The sequence below is a fragment of the Myotis yumanensis genome, unplaced genomic scaffold (assembly GCF_028538775.1).
Source record: "Myotis yumanensis isolate MYYU_CA2020_CCGP unplaced genomic scaffold, mMyoYum1.0.hap1 SCAF_3, whole genome shotgun sequence".
NCBI classification, from domain to species: domain Eukaryota; kingdom Metazoa; phylum Chordata; class Mammalia; order Chiroptera; family Vespertilionidae; genus Myotis; species Myotis yumanensis.
In genome coordinates this window covers 12,325,684-12,346,513 of record NW_027223754.1, presented here as the reverse complement: position 1 = coordinate 12,346,513, position 20,830 = coordinate 12,325,684, and the positions used below count along the sequence as shown (strand labels likewise).

General features: G+C 45.0%; 1 protein-coding gene across 1 annotated transcript in view; it reads left to right on the top strand.

Annotated features, from left to right (window-relative positions):
- Positions 1–1,246: 1,246 nt before the first annotated feature.
- Positions 1,247–20,830, top strand: part of SLC7A2 (solute carrier family 7 member 2) — a 52,152-nt gene continuing 32,568 nt past the window's right edge. Inside the window, exon 1 of the mRNA XM_070408286.1 lies at positions 1,247–1,325. The gene's annotated coding sequence lies outside the window, so the exon portion shown is untranslated. The remainder of the gene's footprint in view (positions 1,326–20,830) is intronic.

The window sequence follows — 20,830 nt, the reverse complement described above, 5'->3', positions numbered from 1 at the left end:
GAGCTTCAGAAACACTCACTGAAAGTTTGTGCAAGTAGCATTCTCAGGAGCGAAGCCTCAAAACCTTTCATCAGGTTCTGTTGGCAACACATGTCTTAAAGGAGTTAAGAATGATTTAGAATATGACATTAAAATATACCTGTAATGCGCCCTGGCTGGTGTGGCTCATATGGTTGGGCATCATCCTGTACACCTGAAGGTTACTGGTTTGATTCCCCATCAGGTCACATGCCCAGGGTTGCAGGATCAATCCCTGGTAGGGGGCGTGCCGAAGGCAGCCAGATCCATGTTTCTCTCTCCCTTCCTCTCTCTCTTTAAAAATCAATAAAAATATTAAATATATATGTGTGTGATGCATCAGTATGATTTTGGTGCTTTGCCAACATTAATAATATTACTAGTATATCCATAAAAAGAAGTTTACCGCATTTTTAAACAAAATAAGGTAGAACTTTCCAACAAAAAATAACACACATTCACTGTTCAATTCAGTGTCAGTGTTTTGCCTCCTTTCGGATGAAAATTAACATAGTTGCACATTGCGACTTTCATCTTATCAGAGACTCCTAAAGTAAACAGCAGCACACAGCACGAGAAACCTCCATTGTGTAACGTCTCCTCCTCTCTTGGAAATAGCAAATGTCATTTTCTTACAGCGCAGCCCCAAATGGTCAGGACTACCCTAGTCCCATTATTGGAGTTTTCAAAATAGCAACCGCACATGTTTATAAGCCTTCATGGTGTTAATTGCTAAAGTAGTACTATTCGACAAAACACACTCATCGGGCATCTACTTATCATGATCACGATTCTATTTTATCATCTTTATATCCGTATTTACAAAATCTCCTGAAAATGAAAAGTAAACGCAGCACAAAAACCCCACTGGGAAGAGCGCTGCTCGGAAAGGCCCCTGAGGTGGGGTCATCCCGGGAAAGCGAGAATTCGGGGACTCGCCGCTCCCCGCCCCGCAGGCCCAGCTGCCCAGGCCGGTCGCCCGTGGGGCCGCCCACCGCGGGGATTGGCCAGCGCCGCCGGGAGGTCCGGGCGCGGGGCCGGCGGGCGTGGGGGTGGGGAGCGCAGGGCGGAGGGGCGGGTGGGGGTGGATGGAGGGGGCGGTGCCGCCCAGCCCCGGCCCCGCCTCCCGCGTGGCTACTGAGAAGGGCGCCCACGTGCCCAGCCCGCTTTCTGCAGCCTCGCAGCCGCTCTGCTCTGTGCGTGGACCCGTCCCGCGTCGCTTGGTGCTCCGGTTCCCGAGCCGCGGACCCGACCCGCTCCAGCCGCGCACCCTCCACCCGCTGCAGGCGCGGCCCGAGCGCTGCCCAGTAAGTTGCCAAGTCTCCCTCCGGCCTCGCGGAGGGGCCGCAGGCGATGGGGGGGCCCGGGCGCCCGGGCGGAGCGGAAGGGCTGGGGCGGGGGCGCCGAGGGCTGCGTCCAGCTGCGCGCAGCTGCCCGGAGTGCGCGCTCCAGCCGCGCTGAGACCTGAGACCGGAGCCCCAGGGGTGCGGGATGGGGCTGCCGCCGCGAACCCCCATCCTTAGGGCTGCGCGTCTCCCCGTCTAGCCCCGAGGCATCGGGGTCCGCGAAGGGCGCGGGCAGCGGGAGCTGGGAGCCGACCTGGCACGGCCGCTCCGGGGGAGCCCGTTAGCCGCTCTTGTCCTGAGGGTCCCGGGAACCCCACTCCGAGAGGGCAGACCGCCCCCCCCCCCCCACTTTCTGCACCCCGCCGGGGAGTCCCTGAAGTCGCCTGCCGCTCCCCGGGGGTTCTTGATTTACATATAAAACATCGCTTGGAGTTTTCGCCTCCTAGACCTGCCCTGAACTGGCTGCACAGGTAAAGTGGCCCGCGGTGGTGCTCGGGGGTGTTTTAAAGTAAGAGGGTGCCGTTTTAGACCCGTTGGAGTTGGGCTCTACTTTTTAAACCTATTTCATGCAGTTTTCAACCTTGAACTCCAAATGCCATTCCTGATCCTTCTGGAATGATGAGGCCCATCAACCTCAGTAGCCTTCCACCTGGGAACTTGACAACTTCTATTGACGCGACGCCCAATCCATGGAGTAACGTCCGCAGAGATTGTGTCTTAGAGATATTGACAAGAAATAGCTCGCAGGTCATCTAAATGGGCGCAGTACCTAGATCCCAGAAGGAAAAAATGTTCAAACTTGCAAGTATTTATGCAGAACTGCCTACCCAGCGTTTAGGTGACAAGACTTTTAGGACTGATCATAGGATTTCTCTACTCATTTGTACAGAAACACTCCTTTTAACGAGGGGATAGGATCAGATGTTATTCCAAAAGAGCTGTCGGAATCGTGGCTGGGGACCTGGCATATGAAGTTAGAGTGAATGTGCCTCTGTTGGTACTTTCTTATTCTTGCCCGAACTTCAATGGCCTTCCCCCGACCCCCTCAGGATGAATAATAATGATCTCCTCAGCAAATTGCAAACATTTGTGTTTGTGGTCTTTTTCTAGGGAATATAAAGGGTAAGAATATCCATCATATACTCTCTTATGGTTGCTTTTCCCCTTTTGTAATATTAAATCCATTTTACCCCCTTTTAATTGCACTAAAGCTTAACATGAAATAAATGACTTCTCACTGCAGAAGATCATAGGCGCTTTTAATTTCTCCTTTTACTACAAAGTTGCTAGTGGTCTACTCTGGACGGACTCCGGGAGGCCACACTTGTTAGGATTTTCACATTCTCTCCCTCGACCCTCATTTGGTTTCCACTGTGCCTTGGTTAGGGAATGCCGTGTCTCTTAAGTCATTTTAATCTCTTGGGATTTGTCACGGCCTTGGAGACCAGCGTGAAATCTGGGTGGTATCTGCAAGGGCTCCGCTTGCAGCCTCCTTGGCCTCTTCCCACGTCAGCACAGCCCTTTTGATTCCAAAGTATCTAATCATTATCACTGGACTTAGCAAAGGAGAAGGGAGGCTGGGAGGGGAGACCTGGTGGCTGTTGGACTAGAAAAAAAAAATCCAGAATACGGTGGAGTGTTTCACCTTGTATTCCCCTCTAGTTCTGTCTTTAACATACGTGCCTGGAGAAGTGTCCAGCTCGTGGTTCTCGCTTTCCACGACAAACCTGCTCACCCTTGCAGGGCAGGCGTGCCTGGGCCCCTTGCTGGATGGCCCGGCGTTTGTCCTCTGCTGGTGTTTCCTGGCTGATCACTGCGCCTCCCGGCTCTTCTGGCCAGACCCGGAGCCTCACCCGTGGCCACTGCGTCTCTTTTCAGCCCACTTTTTCAAACGAGCTTTCCCTTTGAGTTTTCCTTTGGGGACGTCTCTATTTAGCCTCGTTTCTGTCTTCCCTGCTGTTTTATCTCCGCCTGCTGCTGCATATCTACTACCTATTCAGAAAGGTATGTACTGTTCGAAGTGTTCAGAACCACCTGCTGGTTTTATTCCGGTGCCCTTCAGCGGCCAACTTTCAGAACAGAACCCTGAAAACAGCCCGATGCTGCGGTCTGTTTCCCCAAACAGGATACGCACATGTTGATTTTTAAGGACCGGCTTCTTATAGACTACTTGCTGGGTGTCAGGCATTTAGAAAATGAGCAATGTTTGGAAGGGAACGTGTTTCTACCCATTCACATGTTTAGTGCTGTGTGCCTCATTTGAATGTTTTGTCATCCAGCTGAATACAGGCATACCTCATCTCACTGTATCACTTTATTGGGCTGCACAGATGTTGTGTTTTCTACAAATGGAAGGCAAGACCCTCCACCAGCAAAAACATCAAGACTCACTTTATTGCAGTAGTCTTTTCATTGCTGTGGTCTGAAATCAAATGTGCAATATTTATGAGGCATGCCTGTAGTAGAAAATCTCAGTTAGCCTTCAGATTTCAATTATGTGATGCCACTTGTCCAGTGGTTTTGAAAATCTAAGTGGTCAACTCATTTCTACACCTTTAATCTGAATATTCAAAACCACATAGTTTATAGCCTTGATTAAAAAAAGCTAATGACATTGTGTTTTTCATTGTCTTCTGTTTTAGTAACTTTTCATGCTACTGTCTGACACAGTGTGTGGCACATGATACATGCTCCATATGTTTTTATTGTTGAGTGAATGCCACTGATTTCAATAATTCGAGAAAGGGTGTTGTGTCTGTCTTCAAATATGTATTTCTTCTCTGAAAATTAGTGAGTCCCTGCTCTGTACCAGACACCGAACCACCAAAAGTAATGTGTAGCTCCAGCTTTCGAGGGATTCTGCACCTATCTTTACATTCTGTAAACCCTCCATTGAGGGATCTTAAGGGAAGTTTTTTGTTTTGTTGTAATTTTATATAGAGTAACGACACCTATAAACAAATGACTTCGTATCATCTATATCAGAAAAGAAGTAAGAACACACTCTCTAATGCAGCCATACATGACAATGATTGAAATACATTTTGAGAGGTGCGATGTTAGGTGATTTCACTGTTGTATGAACCTCACAGAGTGCACTTACCCAGTTCTGGATGGCACAGCCTGCCACGCACCTAACTCACATGGTATAGTGTATCACTCCTAGGCCGCAAGCCTGTACAGCATGTTACTGTACAAAACAACACGAGATTAAATCAGAGAAAATGATGCAACCCAGGACACGGCAAACACAAGAAGTGTGAGGCTGCTGCCAGCGTAGCACGGTATACTGTTTGCAGCAAACAATTTTTTGTAAGTAGAAAGAGTACATCCTAAAACAATGATAAACGTATAATATAGTAAATATACAAACCAATAACACAGTCGTTTATTACCACTATCAAGTATTATGTTCTGCACATAATTCAGCACAGTACCGGCCCCACCACAAACACGTGAGAGATGTATTGTGCTATGACTGTATAATGGCGGCACCATCACTAGGTGAGAGGAATCTTTCAGCTCCATTACAGTCTCACGGGACCACTGTGGTATATGCAGCCCGTCGCTGACCGAAACGTCATCGCTGAGCAGCACGTGACTAGATGAAGATGATGCCACTTGGTAGTCCATCATCAAAAGCACACATGCTTGGTGTTTTTGTTTAAATGGTAGTCACAGATTTGTCCTGCTGCTTCTCTTATTTCCCTTTAATTGCTTTTCTGGCCATTATTTCAGAAGGATTGTCAGTGATTCTGGAACTCTTTTTGACTTTAAATATTTCTGAGAATGGCCTCCACTGCCACTAGTTAACTTTCTCATTGGTAAGTACAATTAGTATTGACTTTAAGATGTTAGTTAATGTGGTTTCTATTTAAAAGGCTGTGTTCCATATCTTCTGTTCTTTTTTTTTATTATTCTTTTAGGAGGGTTCATAATTATATATATATATGTGTGTATATATATATATATATATATATTAGAGGCCTGGTGCACAAAATTTGTGCACTGGGAAGCGGGTGTCTCTCAGCCCAGCCTGCGCCCTCTCGCAGTCCAGGAGCCCTTGGGGGATGTCCGACTGACAGCTTAGGCCTGCTCCCCATGGAGAGCGGGCCTAAGCCAGCAGTCGGACATCTTTAGCGCTGCTGCAGAGGCCGGAGAGGCTCCTGCCACCGCCACTGCTCTCGCCAGCCGTGAGCCGGACTCAGGGCTTCTGGCTGAGTGGTGCTCCCACACACTCACCACCAGAGGGCAGCTCCTGCATTGAGCATCTGTCCCCTGGTGGTCAGTGTGCATCATAGCAACCAGTTCTGCCATTCTTTCGATTTGCATATTAGCCTCTTATTATATCAGATTTTTGAAATCTTTATTGTGAAAGTATTTCATATATCCCCTTTCTCCCCCATTGACCTCTCCTAGCCCGCTCCCACCCCCCACCCTAGGCCTTCACCACCCCATTGTCTGTGTCCATGGGTTATGCATATATGTATACAAGTTCTTTGGTTGATCTCTTCCCACCCACCCACCCTCCCCTGCCTGTTCTTATTTCAAGGTTTACTTTGGATCTGTCTCCTCCGGGGAGTCCATGGTTCTCTGTTTTTCTGGGTGTGCATGGTCAGGATATATTGTTGAAAATCTTGGGGTTTCTTGTACCCAAGATTGCATCATCAAGCTGGAGTGTCCTATGTGATGATTTAGTGCTGCCAGTGTCATGTATTTAATTGTATGCCCCTCCCTACCCCACTGCAAAAAAGAAAACAAGTTAAAAACTAGAACCCCCACCGCACACCCATTCCAGTGCTGCACGCTCACACCGCTCTTTACAACCTGAGCCTCATCTGGGATTGGGCAGTGAGGCCGATGATGTAAGAACATTACATAACCTTTCTTCCAGGAATTGTGGGGAAAAAAGAGCCCTGACTGTTTTGTAGTCATTTTTGGCATATTTTGTGAACAATACACAACAAAGAATTCTTATGTCCCTTTTGTTTCTGGCTAGTTTTCCCCACAGTTGTGGGGAAAATTCTTCTCTTTCCTTAACCCACTCTGGCTTCCTCTGGGCTCCCTAAGTCTTCGTACAATCATAACCAATGGAATGCTGTTCATGTGGTCAAAGCCCACTTTCTTCCAGTGGAGACCCGGTGAGCCCAGTGGGTAGAGCTTATGTCACCAGAAGCCTGAACAATACTGCAATTTAGTTAGATGCTCTCATTTTATTATTGTCCATCTTTTTTTTTTTTTTGGTCAGATTTTAAGATCTTTGGATCTATGGATCATGGAGTCTTCCGAGATCATCATTTTTTTTTAAAAAAAGATGCTTATTCATTTAAAAAAGGCAAGTAATAAACCTGAAAGCTCACTTTTTAAAAAAAATATATTTTATTGATTTTTTACAGAGAGGAAGGGAGAGAGATAGAGAGTTAGAAACATCGATCAGCTGCCTCTTGCACACCTCCCACCGGGGATGTGCCCGCAACCCAGGTACATGCCCTTGACCGGAATCGAACCTGGGACCTTTCAGTCCGCAGGCCAACGCTCTATCCACTGAGCCAAACCGGTTTCGGCTGAAAGCTCACTTTTTATTTATTTTTCTGTGTGGGCACAAAGCTGTTATGTGAATTGGTAACTTGATCATGATTAGGAAATAAAGGTTGTTATGTTAGGGTCTTTTCTTGCCTTGGCTCTGGGTATCTAGCTGGCCTTGTGGTGAATGGTGATGGTGAAGGTCATGATGAAGGTCATGGTGATGGTCATTAGTGGAATTCACAGTGAGAGCATATTGAACTAAATGAGGGCCCTTTACATGTTCAGCCTTATTTCTTTACTGTCTTAATGTGAACTCGGGGCAGATTTTCCACATGCAATTCAATGTGTGCTTTTAAAAATCACACTAAATTCTCCAGAACTTGAAATATATTTGAGTGCTGGAGGTGGGACATCATCCCTGTATCACACATAAAGTGTATTTTCCCAGCGCCTGTGTCATAACCCTTCCTTCCCGCATTCGTGCTGTCTGGTGTCTGAAAGAAGGTGTCAATTTGGTGGAAGCAACTGGATTTGATTTTTGTGAAACTACTATGCAAAATTGATAGTATTTAGCAATTGTATGAGTATCCAGATTAACAGATACTGTTTGATACATTGGGATTCCCTTGGAATAGGGAATAGGACTTTATCACTTTGATTCTAAGAATATCCTATGAGGTATGCTATTTGGAGTCTTCCATGATCAGCAGTTAGTTAATCCATTTTGGATGAATAAGTGCTGTATGTCACTATGGCCCAGATCTAGCTATGGCCCATAGAGAAGCAAAGAATGAACAACTTGGTCCCTGTTCTCTGGGTGTTGACCACCCAGTGAAGGAGTTAGCAAGTGCACACACAGTGGGGAGAGTGTGATAAAGCTGCCTTTGAGTGACGCAGAGAGCTGAAGGGATCAGGAGGAGAGGGCAATCTATCCTAGAGTTTTCTCTTTGTCATATATGTGATGTGTTCCCACCATAAACCAAATGGTCAGTCAGTTCAGGTCCTGTCATCACCATACGGTTTCTATCACTGCTTTTTCCTCCTATCGTTGCTCTTTGGTAAAACTTGGGTATCTTGGACTTCAGTTCTGGCTGAACATTTTGGAGAGCAACAATACTTACTAATAACTTGGCAGAATTGCTCATTGTTTACTATCCTGGGCTTCTAGAAAATTGTGACATTTAACTGCCTATTGAAACTATTCTGAAAGACCTTAGAGAGGAAGGGTAAAGCACATGAACAGATTCAGGTTGAAAAGAAGAGATTACATTGACTTGCTGTCTTTTCTTATGCTACATTTCATACAGTTTTCATCAACTATATTTGAACTAATGGCACTTACAGTTCTTTGACATACATAGAAGGAGCTCTTCCACTTTTAGTCCAATATCCTCTCCATTCTGATTTATACTTCAGTGGAAGGAAGAAGACCCATACATTTGCATGTAAGACACTCCTGCCCCAATAATTTGGGTAAGATTTTTGGGACTTCAAACTCTCTGAATTCCAACGAGTGGGCACGTGTGTTTTGGGAACCCAGGATGAGAATGCTGTAATTCAGAAGCCATTTAACCTCCTGGGGAAAGTATCTGAGGAGAGAACCCTTTGGGGCAGCATGAGGCCTTCTTGGCCATTTCTCCTTCCCTCTTGCTGATGTCAGACTGCTCATGGCCTCCAAGGAGAAGCTGAGAACTGGCTCAGAAATGGGTGTGGCTCTGGGGGGCCCCCGAGTTAAAGAGCTGTGACCATGGCACAATGAAGACCATTCTCCTTTGTGCTGTGTTGGGAGTAGTTCCCTGGCCTCAAAGGAGCACTCTGGACTTTAATTGTCTCCGGCATCACACCCTTCTTTCTTCCAAATTCTCAGATTCACAGATTTCTGTGCCTACCAACGGGCCAGGAAATAAGTTTGTTTCTAAGTGTAGCCGAGATCATTCTAATTGAGTAGTAGCAAATCTATAATAATAAAAGCGTAATATGCTAATTAGACTGGATGTCCTTCCGGACAAGGCTACAAGGGAAGCCCAGGTCCCTGGTGCCAGAGGGAAGCTTGTGCTGGCAGCCAGGGGATGGAAGGCCTACTCTTGCACGAATTTCGTGCATCGGGCCTCTAGTATATACATAAAAGGGAAGGAAGAAAAAGAATGGATAAGAATAGCCAATGCCCTCTTTTCTTACCTAAAATTGGAGTGTCTTTAGAATGACATTTGAAATCCAACCTTATAGCTCAGTATCAGTCTGATGTGGATCTTCTTGTAGAAATGTCTGGAATTTGATAAACTTATTGTGTAGTAGAACTGAAGAGGTTATATGACTTAAAGAGCAAGGTAAGCATCAGTGCAGAGCCTGGTCAGGTTTTAAAGTATAAAATAACCGCAAGCTTTTCTTTGTTACAGGTCATGCTCACTTAATAATGTGCCCAATGACTAACAGCGGGGCAAAGCGAGCAATTTAAAAGTTGAATTCCCCATTGAAATTCTTATCTTTTGCAAAACTTGCTTTACACGTGGTTAAGATTTGTAATGCTTTGTTGCAGAAAAGCCCTCTTGAAATGCATTACATTTGTGGCTGCGGCTGTGTAGGTGGAGTAGGACTTGGTGTGCTGTGTTCCTCAAGGAAACAGCACAAAACACATTTACATGCCTCTGAGAAACCCTTGTGGGTGTTGGTAACATTTGTACTATTAGAGCTTTGGCAGCATATCCTGGGCTGATACTGTCTTAAACTCTCCCGAAAACTTAGAATTTCACCTTGAAAATGAAATTGCTTTTTCATTTTCATGATGGCAATACATGAATAAGGTCAATACCGCCGTGAACATGGTGCGGCACTGTTGAGGTAGTTGGTTTTGTAGCCTGTACTCTGAACTTGACAGGGGATTGAAACCTGTCTTGTGGGCAATTTCTGAAGTATTTGAAGGTTTCCTCTCCAGCTTCTCTGGCCGGGAGAGTTACCGAGTTCCTGGAACGATGCATATGCCAAGCACAGTGCTAGACAGATTTGGAAGGGAAGTGGGCTTCTGAGAAGGACATCTCAGAGCTCTCTTTTAATAGATAAAGAAACAGATCTTACAAGGTCAGACAGCTGGGGCCAGAGTTGAAGACTTGATTTCAAGCATTTTGACTTAACAGGAGCACTGAGTTCACCCCTGGCCATTCTGCTTTCGTGGAAGCAAAGCATAGTCACTATAATACACTACTTCCGTGGCAGGCGTTTTATAAACAGGCATCAGAACAAAATTTTAACTTCAAAGTTGTTAGATTTTTAAAACTCTCTTGGAAATTAACATTTGAATAAGACATTTTAGGATAGTGGCATTCTTATGATGTCTAACTTTTTAAAATGGCATGCTCCGATCAGAAAACCCAAAACAAAAAGAAAGCTGTCATCTTAACCTAAAAATGAAGACTCTACCTACAGGTTCTAAGCCACATGAAGTCATTAGATTTAAACCTCAGATGTGGTGCTTGAAACAAGTAGGCTGTGTTGGGAATGCTGCTGTGCTGTCTTCTTTAAAAGACTGTTTGCATTTTTATTTTTCCTGATAATCATAGGTAACAGATGGTTTGCACTTAGTTCAGTGAACCAAACAAAAATAAAAGAGCGGACTTTGCATAAAATTTCTGTTGATAGTGCAGTTTGTCTCTCTGAGATGGACCAGATGCCCTGTCTGCATAACGAGTAGCATATTCACATTTTTCTGATCTTGTTTTGCCACAGCCTACCGGAGATTGTGAAGGACAAGCAACCTGGTGTTGTCACCTTACACGTTAAAGTACTGACCTATTTCCTGTCCTGCATTGCTGACGCTGGGTGTGCTGCATCCCTCAACCACTTCTAAAACTGATCAGTTTCCCAGTGACTTTGAAAACCATTTAATTCATCGAACTACCGGAAATAGTATAAATTGACTTTGAGCCCGTGGAAAGCACTGAGAACTCACGTTGTTTCTCTGATCCCCGTTTTGAAAGTATGTAGTGCAGCTGCTCTCTCTCTCTAATTGACTTTCTGTTGGCTGATGGTCACCGGCCTGTTCGCAGTTGCTGGTTGGCTGTTGTGCGCGGTGGGGAGGGGTGGAGGTGGTGGGGTGGAGGTGAGGGGTAAGGTAGGCAGGATGGTGCTGCTGAGGTGGAGTGGAGGCGCCAGCTGGAGTGGTGGGCGCAGTGGTCATTGCAAGTTCCGGTGAAAGACGCCTCTGTTTTAAGAATGGCCCTGCACTTCATCCCATACCACTCAATGCTTTACTTCTTAGACCAGGGGCACCAGCAATGCTGACCTATATAATTTCACTTCTGACTTTGTAGATGTGAATCAGAATTCAAGCCGTTTTCAAGAAGTGGAAGAAAGGGGCTCAGTTGATTGAACTAAGTGTAATTTCTATCAAGTGAAGTAAACAGGGAATAGAGAATGCAAGAAATCTTCCCTCCTTCCTTCCTTCCTTCCTTCCTTCTCCCCACTTCCCTCCCTCCCTCCCTCCCTCCCTCCTCTCTCTCTCTCTCTCCCCCTCTCTCTTTTTTCTTTTCTTTTCTTTTCTCTTCTTTTCTTTTCTTTTCTTTTCCTTTCCTTTCCTTTCTCCTTCCTTCCTTCCTTCCTTCCTTCCTTCCTTCCTTCCTTCCTTCCTTCCTCCCTCCCTCCCTCCCTCCCTCCCTCCCTCCCTCCAAGAAAATGATGCATGTAGAATCATGTTGCAGGAGGAGAGAGTAATCTTTCTCTAGTGTTCACCTCAACCGAACTTCTACAGCAATTATTTCCTGAGTTGAATTTCCCGCATCTTTAGGGGCAGCACCGATGGCTTTAATAAGTCAGGGATTCTTGGCTCAGAAGAAGCCTGTGTTTCTTTTCAAGCAGAACTGTGACGATAGGCGTGTGTGTGACGTAAGCGTGAGCTGGAGATGCTACCTGTGCAGACATGCCTGCAGAAAAGTCAAACAGGCCTCGCTGCTGACAGGAATGAGAGTATTTTCAGAGTTAGAGACAGTACAATGTTGAGCACATTTCTAACTGTAGCCAACACGCAGCATTTTCTCCTTAACGTCTCAATCCCCAATATTAAGTGTTGATTTCTTTCCAGTTCTATTTCAGTGTCTTGGAAAAGAGTGCTCAGAGCAGCAGATCCCTAAGCTCCTTTCCTGCTCTAGGAGAGAAATGGCAAGTAGCCCCTTCTCATGTGTTACTCCCCAGGGTTCCCCCCAACAGCCTCTGACATCTCTTCTGACCACACCTGGTGTGCTGATCCTCACAGATGTTGGAGACCCTGCTCTGTAGGCGGGGGCAGTGGCAGCTGGTGGCTGTTTAAGATAGCTCAGCTTATAATTGAGAGAGCATGTACAGCTGGCTCCAGATGCTCCCCCCCCTCCTTCTCCTCCTCCTCCTCCTCCTCCTCTTTCTCCTCCTCCTCCTCCTCCCCTTCCTCCCCCCTCCCCCCTTTTCCTTCTCCTCCTCCCCCTCCTCCCCCCTCTGGTTCCCCCCTCCTCCCTCTCATTTTTCTTCTACTTGGAAGTGTGAATGCATGCACTATCCAGTTACACCTGAGCCTGGCTCTCCAGAGGCGCAGCTGTCAAGGCTGAGCTGGTTTGTGGAGCGCGCTCGGGGTGTCTCCCTTAACTATCCGCTGTCCTTGGCACGTAGGTTGTATTTTCCTCTGGATAAGGTCAGCCTTGAAGAACATCGCTGCCCGCGCTTGGCAGAGGCATTGGGGAGCACGCCAGTGTGTGGGGAACCACACGTCAGCATCTGCTCGGTGGTATCTCCGCTTTCCTCCTCCCCCTATTCTCTTCCTACACTCCCTTCCCTGCAATCCTGCCTCTGACTGCGGACTGCAGGATAATTGGCAAGATTTTTCAGAGCACAAAAGCAAACCGTGGCTACAGGGAGTGAGTGTCTGTAACTTTTTAGACAAATCTGCTTCCCCATCATTTCTAGCATCGCGTTAGCTACACCCTGTCGTTCCTCTAAGAAAGGGCCCGTGTGGTGTTTTCTTGAGACGTCAGCCTCTGTTGGCCATTACTTTTAGTCAGTGCTTTTCCAGGTGACTTTTAAGTGGAGCTAGGAAATGCTCGGTTCATAATTTGAATTAGAGTAGTATACTTATTGCTTTAGGAGATCCTGCTATATTAGTTATTACATTCCTTACTGTAAAAAGTGTTCACAAGATGGATTCAGTGAATTAGTTGTGTACTGGTATTCAAGTAGTATCTGTTTCTAATGCATTAGTCATTATGTCTATACTAGAGGCCCTGTGCACAAAAATCATGCACTGGGGTTGGGGTTGGGTCCCTCAGCCTGGCCTGCACCCTCTCGCAGTCCTGCACCCCTCGCTCCTTACCATCCGCCTGCTCGCTGCTCCTTACCATTTGGCTTGCTGCTCCTTAGCACTGCCGCAGAGGTGAGAGAGGCTCCTGCCACCACCGCTGCGCTTGTCAGCCATGAGCCCGGCTTCTGGCTGAGTGGTGCTCCCCCTGTGGGAGTGCACTGACCCCCACGGGCCAGCTCCTGCATTGAGCGTCTGCCCCCTGGTGGTCAGTGTGCATCGTAGCAACTGGTCGTTATGGCTTAACTGTCGCTTAGGCTTTTATTATATAGATAGATGAAAAGAACTATTGCCCGGACGGTGTGGCTCAGTGGTTGAGCATTGACCTATGAACCAAGAGGTCATAATTGTATTCCAGGTCAGGGCAAATTCCTGGGTTGTGGGCCCAATCCCCAGTAGGGGGCATGCAGGAGGCAGCCAATTAATGATCAGTGAATTCTCTCTCATCATTGATGTTTCTGTCTCTCTTTCCCTCTTCCTTCCTCTCTCTAAAATCAATAAAAATATCTTTTAACATAATAATAAACTATCACATTTAAAAAACATCTTCTGACAGAACATGATTTAGTTCAGCTTTTTTAAAGGATAATGACCATTTTATAAGGACTTACTGTTTCAAGGCACTAAACTTTGGGGGCTTTACGAAGCCTAAACAACAAGCCTGCCCATTGAAAAAATGTCCCATTTACAACAGAGATGCTGAAAAACAGAATGTAGAGAGTTGGTCCCTTCACAAGCCCCTTCTTGACAAATGGTGACATACACAACCAATGATTTCACAGCATTATTTGCCATTCTTCATGCAATGAAATCTTTGGCTCAATGGCCCAAAGATAAATGTTAAAGTTCATAATTTAATTTTTCTTCCTTTTAAAGCCTGTGGCCACTGAGTAGTTATGGAATGCCCCCCGCCCCCCACGTGCAGAACTTTCCTGGGCACGTAGATACAGACACAAATGAAAAAGGACACGTTCTTTGAGCTCTTGGATCTTATATTCTAGGTCAGACTTATTGGTGTCTCTGTACCCAGAACAGAATAACAAACGACATGGCTTTTTCTCAGTGCAAAATAGTAAGGAATGGTGGGGAACTGTGGGGAACCAGAGAGCAGTCCATTTTAAAAACACCATGTGCCCCAAAACATACAGTGGGAGTTGGCAGGAGAGACTGATAAAACATTAACAAAGAACCCAGCAGAGTCCCTCACGGTGTGAACGGAGTAGACGTGGAGTGAGAATGCAGCCCAGAAAACCTGTATTTTTATTCTAGATCTGTTTAAAGATGTCAGAGCACACTGGTCTACGCAGCCATCGCACGTATATTTTCCCCTCTTAAAAGTACACTGAGAGGAAGAGACGGGGAATGTTTGCAGCTGTCGATGGGAGTTGACTCCTCACGGCTATCCAATTTGGGAATAACTTAAAATTGTAAGTTCCCCAGATTTCCCTTTTCTCTTAAAGCCACTCTGAATGGGAACAGAGCTCAGTTCTGCTCTGCTCTGTAGAAGGTTCTTTCCTGCTTCTTAGATCCCATACTCATTAACTAGTGCCTTTCGTATCCTTTCATGCAGCCCAAATGTTGTCTTGTAAAAAGGATCAAATAAGCTCCAGCTATATTAAGTGCTGGAAGCATAACAGTGAAGAGGTAGACAGTGGTGGAAACTGATGAACTGAAGTGAGAAAGACACAATCTCCTCTTCGTGTGTGGCCTGACTATTCCCACTGCTTGCTTTTTCATTGTCTGGGCTTCGTGGGAGAGGGACGGAGCTTCTCTTTCCGGTCTTGTAGGAGAAAGCATTTTTATGTGTGATGGATAGGGGCACTGGTAGAGCTGTCACTGAAGGTGTTACTTGTACCTGCTATTCCGAATGAAATATTCCACCCAAGGGTATAGGGAAAAGGGGAGAGAAAGAGGAATTATTGTTGTCTACACTGAAATAGACTTGTTGCATCAGGTGAACCTTTAAACTTAAGAGAGGTTTACCAAATCAGTATTTACTTGATCGGAATGGTGGATATGTAATGATGTAATGGCCCTTGACCCTTTTCCAAAGTCATCAATATTTGAGGACATACCTGTGGGTTTTTTATGTTCTAGTCACTGTGAACTTAGCTGACTGCTGCTCTTTGGAAAGAGGATGTTGAGTTGGGTGAAGGTTTGGGCAATATGGACTTCAGTGTAAGCTACCTGTTATCTGACTTTGTGTATACATACACAGGGAATCATGAAAAAGGTTTTCAGCTACAACAAAAAGAAATCGTACCATTAAGTCGTAGAATCTCAGTTGGCAGATGCCTTAGCTAATACCTATCTAACTACACCTGGTCGTAGAAATTTCTGAATCATTCTGAAATGCATGTTCTCTGTTTAAAACAATGAAGACCTGGTACCCTTAGGAAGTGGCAGCTTCGTATAGGGAGGAACACGCTTGATTAGGGAGGTCTGCATGTTGTTGGGTCAATGTCATACCCTTTTTACATTTATTTCCTTTATTTGGAGTTGTCTTCTCGTGTAATATGGATAGAGTCCTCGTCTTACATGTTGCCATTCACATTTTTTAAAGAAGTGATCATCTCTCCCCCAAGACTCCCCCAGCCGAGATCGAAAGAAGCAAAATGTAGAAATAATAGCAGCTTGTGTTTCTAAAGCTCTTTGGTATTTGCCAGACACTCTCTTGTCCACTTACTCCTTACAGCAGTTCTGTTTTAAAGATGAGAAGACAGAGAACCCAGTGACTTGGCCGGCACGTGGCTGGTCACTCTCAGAGCTTATTGGCAGACACCCAGCAGGGTTCTCTCTGGGCTCCTGCTCCATCCCTGCTTATTCTGCCCAAATGCCTGCAATTTCTTTAATTCTTCTTCAAGTTGACGTGGTTTCCAGGCCCCTCACCCTCTTCTGGCCACTCTTTACTGTCCATGCTTGGTTAGCATTGAAGAAAAGGATGGTGGCCACCGCCAAGCATCCATTCAGAAATATTTGAGCGCTCTGAGTGACAGGTGCTCTGTAGGGACTTGTGACAAAGCGGTCAAACGAAATCCCTGCCCTCTTGAAGCTTATGGTCGGAGGGCTTATATGGGGGCTCACTCCCCTGCCCCACAACCAACATCCAAGGAACTAAAGACTTGGACTGGCAGACTCTGTGATATTAAGGAGTTCATGTGGGAATTCACTAGGCAAACTTCAAAGGATGTAGCGAATATATATCTATTATCTCTGCTGGTTTCCCCTTTTCATTCTTCCTAACAGATTCCGTCTGTGGATTAAGAAAATACTAGTGACTTCAATCGAATTATACCAAATTATTTGCAGGCACAAAACAAGGCCATAGAAAAGTTTGGGGTAATAGGAGGGGAAGGTCTCTGATATTACCAGAGGCCATTTGAAATAAAATCTAAGCAAAACTAAAACATGAAAGATGTGATTTGCTGAGCCACAAGGCTTCATTTGTTCTGAAATATGTTTTGAATTCCGAAATATGGGGAGAATTAAGAATACTAGGTATTTGAGAACCCAAGAGATGGATAAGGAATGAACCAGACAAATTGTAAAATGAATACAGTGTTTCAGAAAACCTTGTGTTTTAGTAAAAGCAGCAAAATCTTCAGCTTTTATGTTAAAGCCTTCTTATATTAAATTATTGCAGGTTTCGGTAGCTAGAAGAAGTGAGTTTTAATATATGTTAGAATTTTATTTTTTATTTAAATATATTTTTATTGTTGACAGTAGTACAGATATCTCCCAGTCCCTCCCCCGCTTTACTTCCCTCCTCCTAGCCCCCAGTATGTTAGAATTTTAATACAGACATAAGTTATGATGCTTATCTAGTTACTTTTATTGATCCTTACATTTTTCTTCTCCATTGCTTATATTTTAATAACGATTATACTTTCAGTCTTAAGGTAGTAATGGTTTATGAATTAGAAAGGTTAAACTCTATTGGAGATGAGGTTTTAAAATTCCAAAGTCTTCCAAAAAAATTTTTGGTAACATCTGGATGATGACCTTCCAATGATCTTTCATCAGTTGGTGCTTGGCTGCCAAGAGCCATAATTCTGCATTTGCCCTTGCTTCTAGGCTGTGTGGCATAGAAGAAAGGGCATGGACTTTGGAGTCTCACAACCTTGGGTTCAAATCTAGCTCTGTGATCTTGAGCAAGTTACTTAGCATCTCTGAACATCAGTTTCATCATCTGAAGATGGGTCATTTCTGCTGAAGTGGTTGTGAAAATTAAATAAAATAAGGTCTATCCAGTGCCCAAAACATAACAGTAAACCAATGAAGGATCCCAATTACTTCTTTTTATTTTCACATTCCATTTTCTTTTTCTTTTCCTCCCTCCCTCCCTTCCCTCCCCTCCCCCCCCCCCCCCCAAATTCAAAACTAAAGGAGCAGTATCCTGTAGCTCCTCAGCATGCTATATTGAGCTGGATGACGTCATCATTAGCTAACACTGGCTTTGAACCAAGCTGTTCCTTAAGGCATGCTCTGGATAGAATTTCATCTCCGTTTAGGGTGTGTACTTCATAACTGGACTATTTATTGGCAGAAAACTGTCTGTGCTTTGCTTTCTGGGATGTGGTTGGTTAACACTTTGCTCCTCAGAGCACTCCATTTCCTCACTCCTGTGCTCACTGTGGGAATCTGAGCTCTGAAAGGAATGTGAACTTGGTGTGGGTCTCTTTAGATGGTGCACACCAATCAAAACCGTCAGTGGCTATAACAGAAATGGACCATTTGTGGGGGAGGGGGAGTTGTGGTGTTTTTTTTTTTTTTAATTATGAGACTTTATGACATTGCTCCTAAAAGGCTACTGCCTATATTATATCTTATTATGGAGAGTCAGACAGACTTGATTTTGGATCCTGACTTTGATATATACTAGGTAGTATTTAACCTCTCAAAGCTTTGGTTTTCTGATCTGTATACCAGAGATTGTACTAGTACCTGCCTCTAGGGTTGTTGGGCAATTTAGTTGGGTTAATCCATAAAATGCCCTTGATTAATGTTCGTTCTCAGGAGTGGCAGCAGCAGTCAAAGCCATTGTGGTGAGAGTATATTTGTGTACATTTTACGAACATGTCTCATTCTAGGAACTTACCAGAACTCTCCTTAAATGTTAAACTGGTGATTGCCTTCTCTGTAAGCCATGTCAGTGGCAGTCTCTCTCTTCTTTTATATTCCTGCTGCCGTTTTCTCTTCCCAGGGTAACTGCACATAGCCCGTCTCTGAGTCCTGGTCCTCCAGCTCTGGGCCTTCGGTCAGCCTGCACTGAGGATGGGGCTTCCTGGGCTCTTCTTCTGCCTCTGACTCTGCTTTGTTCGCCCTGAGCTGTGGCCCCTTTCCAGTCTCTGGCAGCAGGTCTCTCATTAGCGTGGGTGCTTGAATCTGCTTGGCTAAGGAGGAAAACCCCAGGCCAAGCCTTGAAGAGAACCCAAGTCTTTCTCGGTGTCAGCATGCAGTCAGTTGCACAAGGAAGAAATCAAGCCCAAATGCGAAGGCAAGTTTCTCAATGCTTTTGTTTCCCAGTTGAAAGTTTTCTGTCCAAGAACTTCCTTAGGGAGAGGACTCCCAGTGGGCATGCTCGAGAAATTGTATTTGGGAAGTTCTTTGAACCTGAGGTTAGAGAATATCATTGAGACTGTACACTAATGACTATAGCAGCTGTACAACCTCTCATCATTGATGCTTCTGCCTCTCTCTTCCTCTCCCTTTCACTCTGAAATCTATTAAAATATATTAAAAATGAGAGTATGGGACTGGCAATCCATTTTATTCTAAATCTTTTTTTCTGTGTATCTACAAATCCTTTACATAAAAAGTGAGTGGCTTCTATACATGGATTATTTTTGGTGTTCCAAGACATGAATGTGAAACACGTAGATGTGAGCACTGTAGGAGTGGCAAGTCCTGAGGGAGGCACAGGTTTAATCTGGAAGGATGTGTTTGTGCGAGTTCTAGTAATAGATTAACAGCCACTGCCATCCACTGAGGGCCTGCTCTGTAGTGGGCACTTCACATACATTTTCTCCTTTGACCTTCATGACAACCTTATAAGAACATCATGTTAGCAGTGAGAAAGGGGCGCTGAGAGGTAAACTCTGCCTGCCTCTAAGACCCCACGCCCTTTCCACGCCAAAGTCTGCTGTTACCACCAACTCTAGGATCCAATGAATGTGGGTGGTAATGTTACCACACCTGATTCTCATTAGAGCTTTTTAAAGGTGTTTATTTCTTTTTGATGCCTGCAAGATGAGAATAATTGTTTGTTGTCATTGCCATTGTAAAGGGGCAAGCAAAAAAACAATTTATTCTCCAACCTCAGGACTGAGTGAAATAATCGGCTGAGGTATTTTTATACATAGTGCGACTTTCGCATCTAAGGCTGATGCTTTTTTCTAGCTTGTTGGTAGCAGGGGAGAATACAGAGCCACAGTCTGCCATCGGGAACAAGTCCTTGGCACATGGGATTTGTTCTCTGTGCTCCGGTGTGCATTCTGATGCACTTTGACTTTCAGAGGTGGAGAAATTACCAGAAATGATTGATCAGGCAACAGTCAAGGACGACTCAGAGCTAGACTCTCTTCCTGTGTCCAGATAAAGTGGTAATCTAACATGGAGCCATTTCCCACATGTTTTCCCTGTAATTTTGCTATATTTGTGTTATTAAACGTGTGCTTTCAGCCCACCAGAGAAGTTTGCCTTGATGTTTTAAGGAGAAAATACCTTTCCCTGGGTAGCTTATATGTGCTGGGCTCTTGATCTGCTGTACTAGAAAGGATATTTCGGTTGTAAGTATTTCTCTGTTTGAAGAAAAAGGAAGTGTTTAGAAATCTTCACACACACACACAAAATCAAATAAATAATCTCTAGAATATGAAACAAGAAAGTGGTCCCAAATCATAGCTGGAATTAGTATCTGTTGCATTTTCTCCTAGCCCTGGCCGATGTGGCTTAGTTGGTTGAGCGTCCTCCTGTGCACCTAGGGGTCGCTGGTTCGATTCCCGGTCACGGGGCACATGCCTGGGTTGTGGGCTCAGTCCCTAGTAAGGAGTGTGTAGGAGGCAGCAGATGGATGTTTTTCTCTCTCAGATTGATGTTTCTCTCTCTCATGGATGTTTCTCTCATGGATGTTTCTCTTTCTCCCTCTCCCTTTCAAACCAATAAAAACATTTTTTTAAATAGATGTCCTAGAAAAGGACACGACACAGCTGCAGGTGAGAGATGAGCACTGTAGGAGTGACTAGTCCTGAGGGAGGCACAGGTTTAATCTGGGGGGTTTTAATGGGACAATGAGCTATTTTCCTTCCCGTTATCATGGTAGAATTGTGCGTGCTTCGTTAGTGATTGGGTGCCTGTGAGCTCACGCTCAGAGGTCAGGCCCAAGTCCATGTTGCCAGAGCCACAGATGATGAAACGCTGTTTTGCTGCCTGCAAACAAGGATGTTCCCACAAGGGCGGGGGGGGGGCGGTGGGGGGGGGGTGTTGTTAAAACCCTCCTGTGAAAGACTGTTAAACAAACATGATCTTTGTTGATGTAAGATGAATGCAATACGGAGGCTGGGTAAGGAGAGTTTAGGGGGCTCAAAGAATTTGCACAAGTTATACCCTTTGGTAAGATTCATAGGATGTT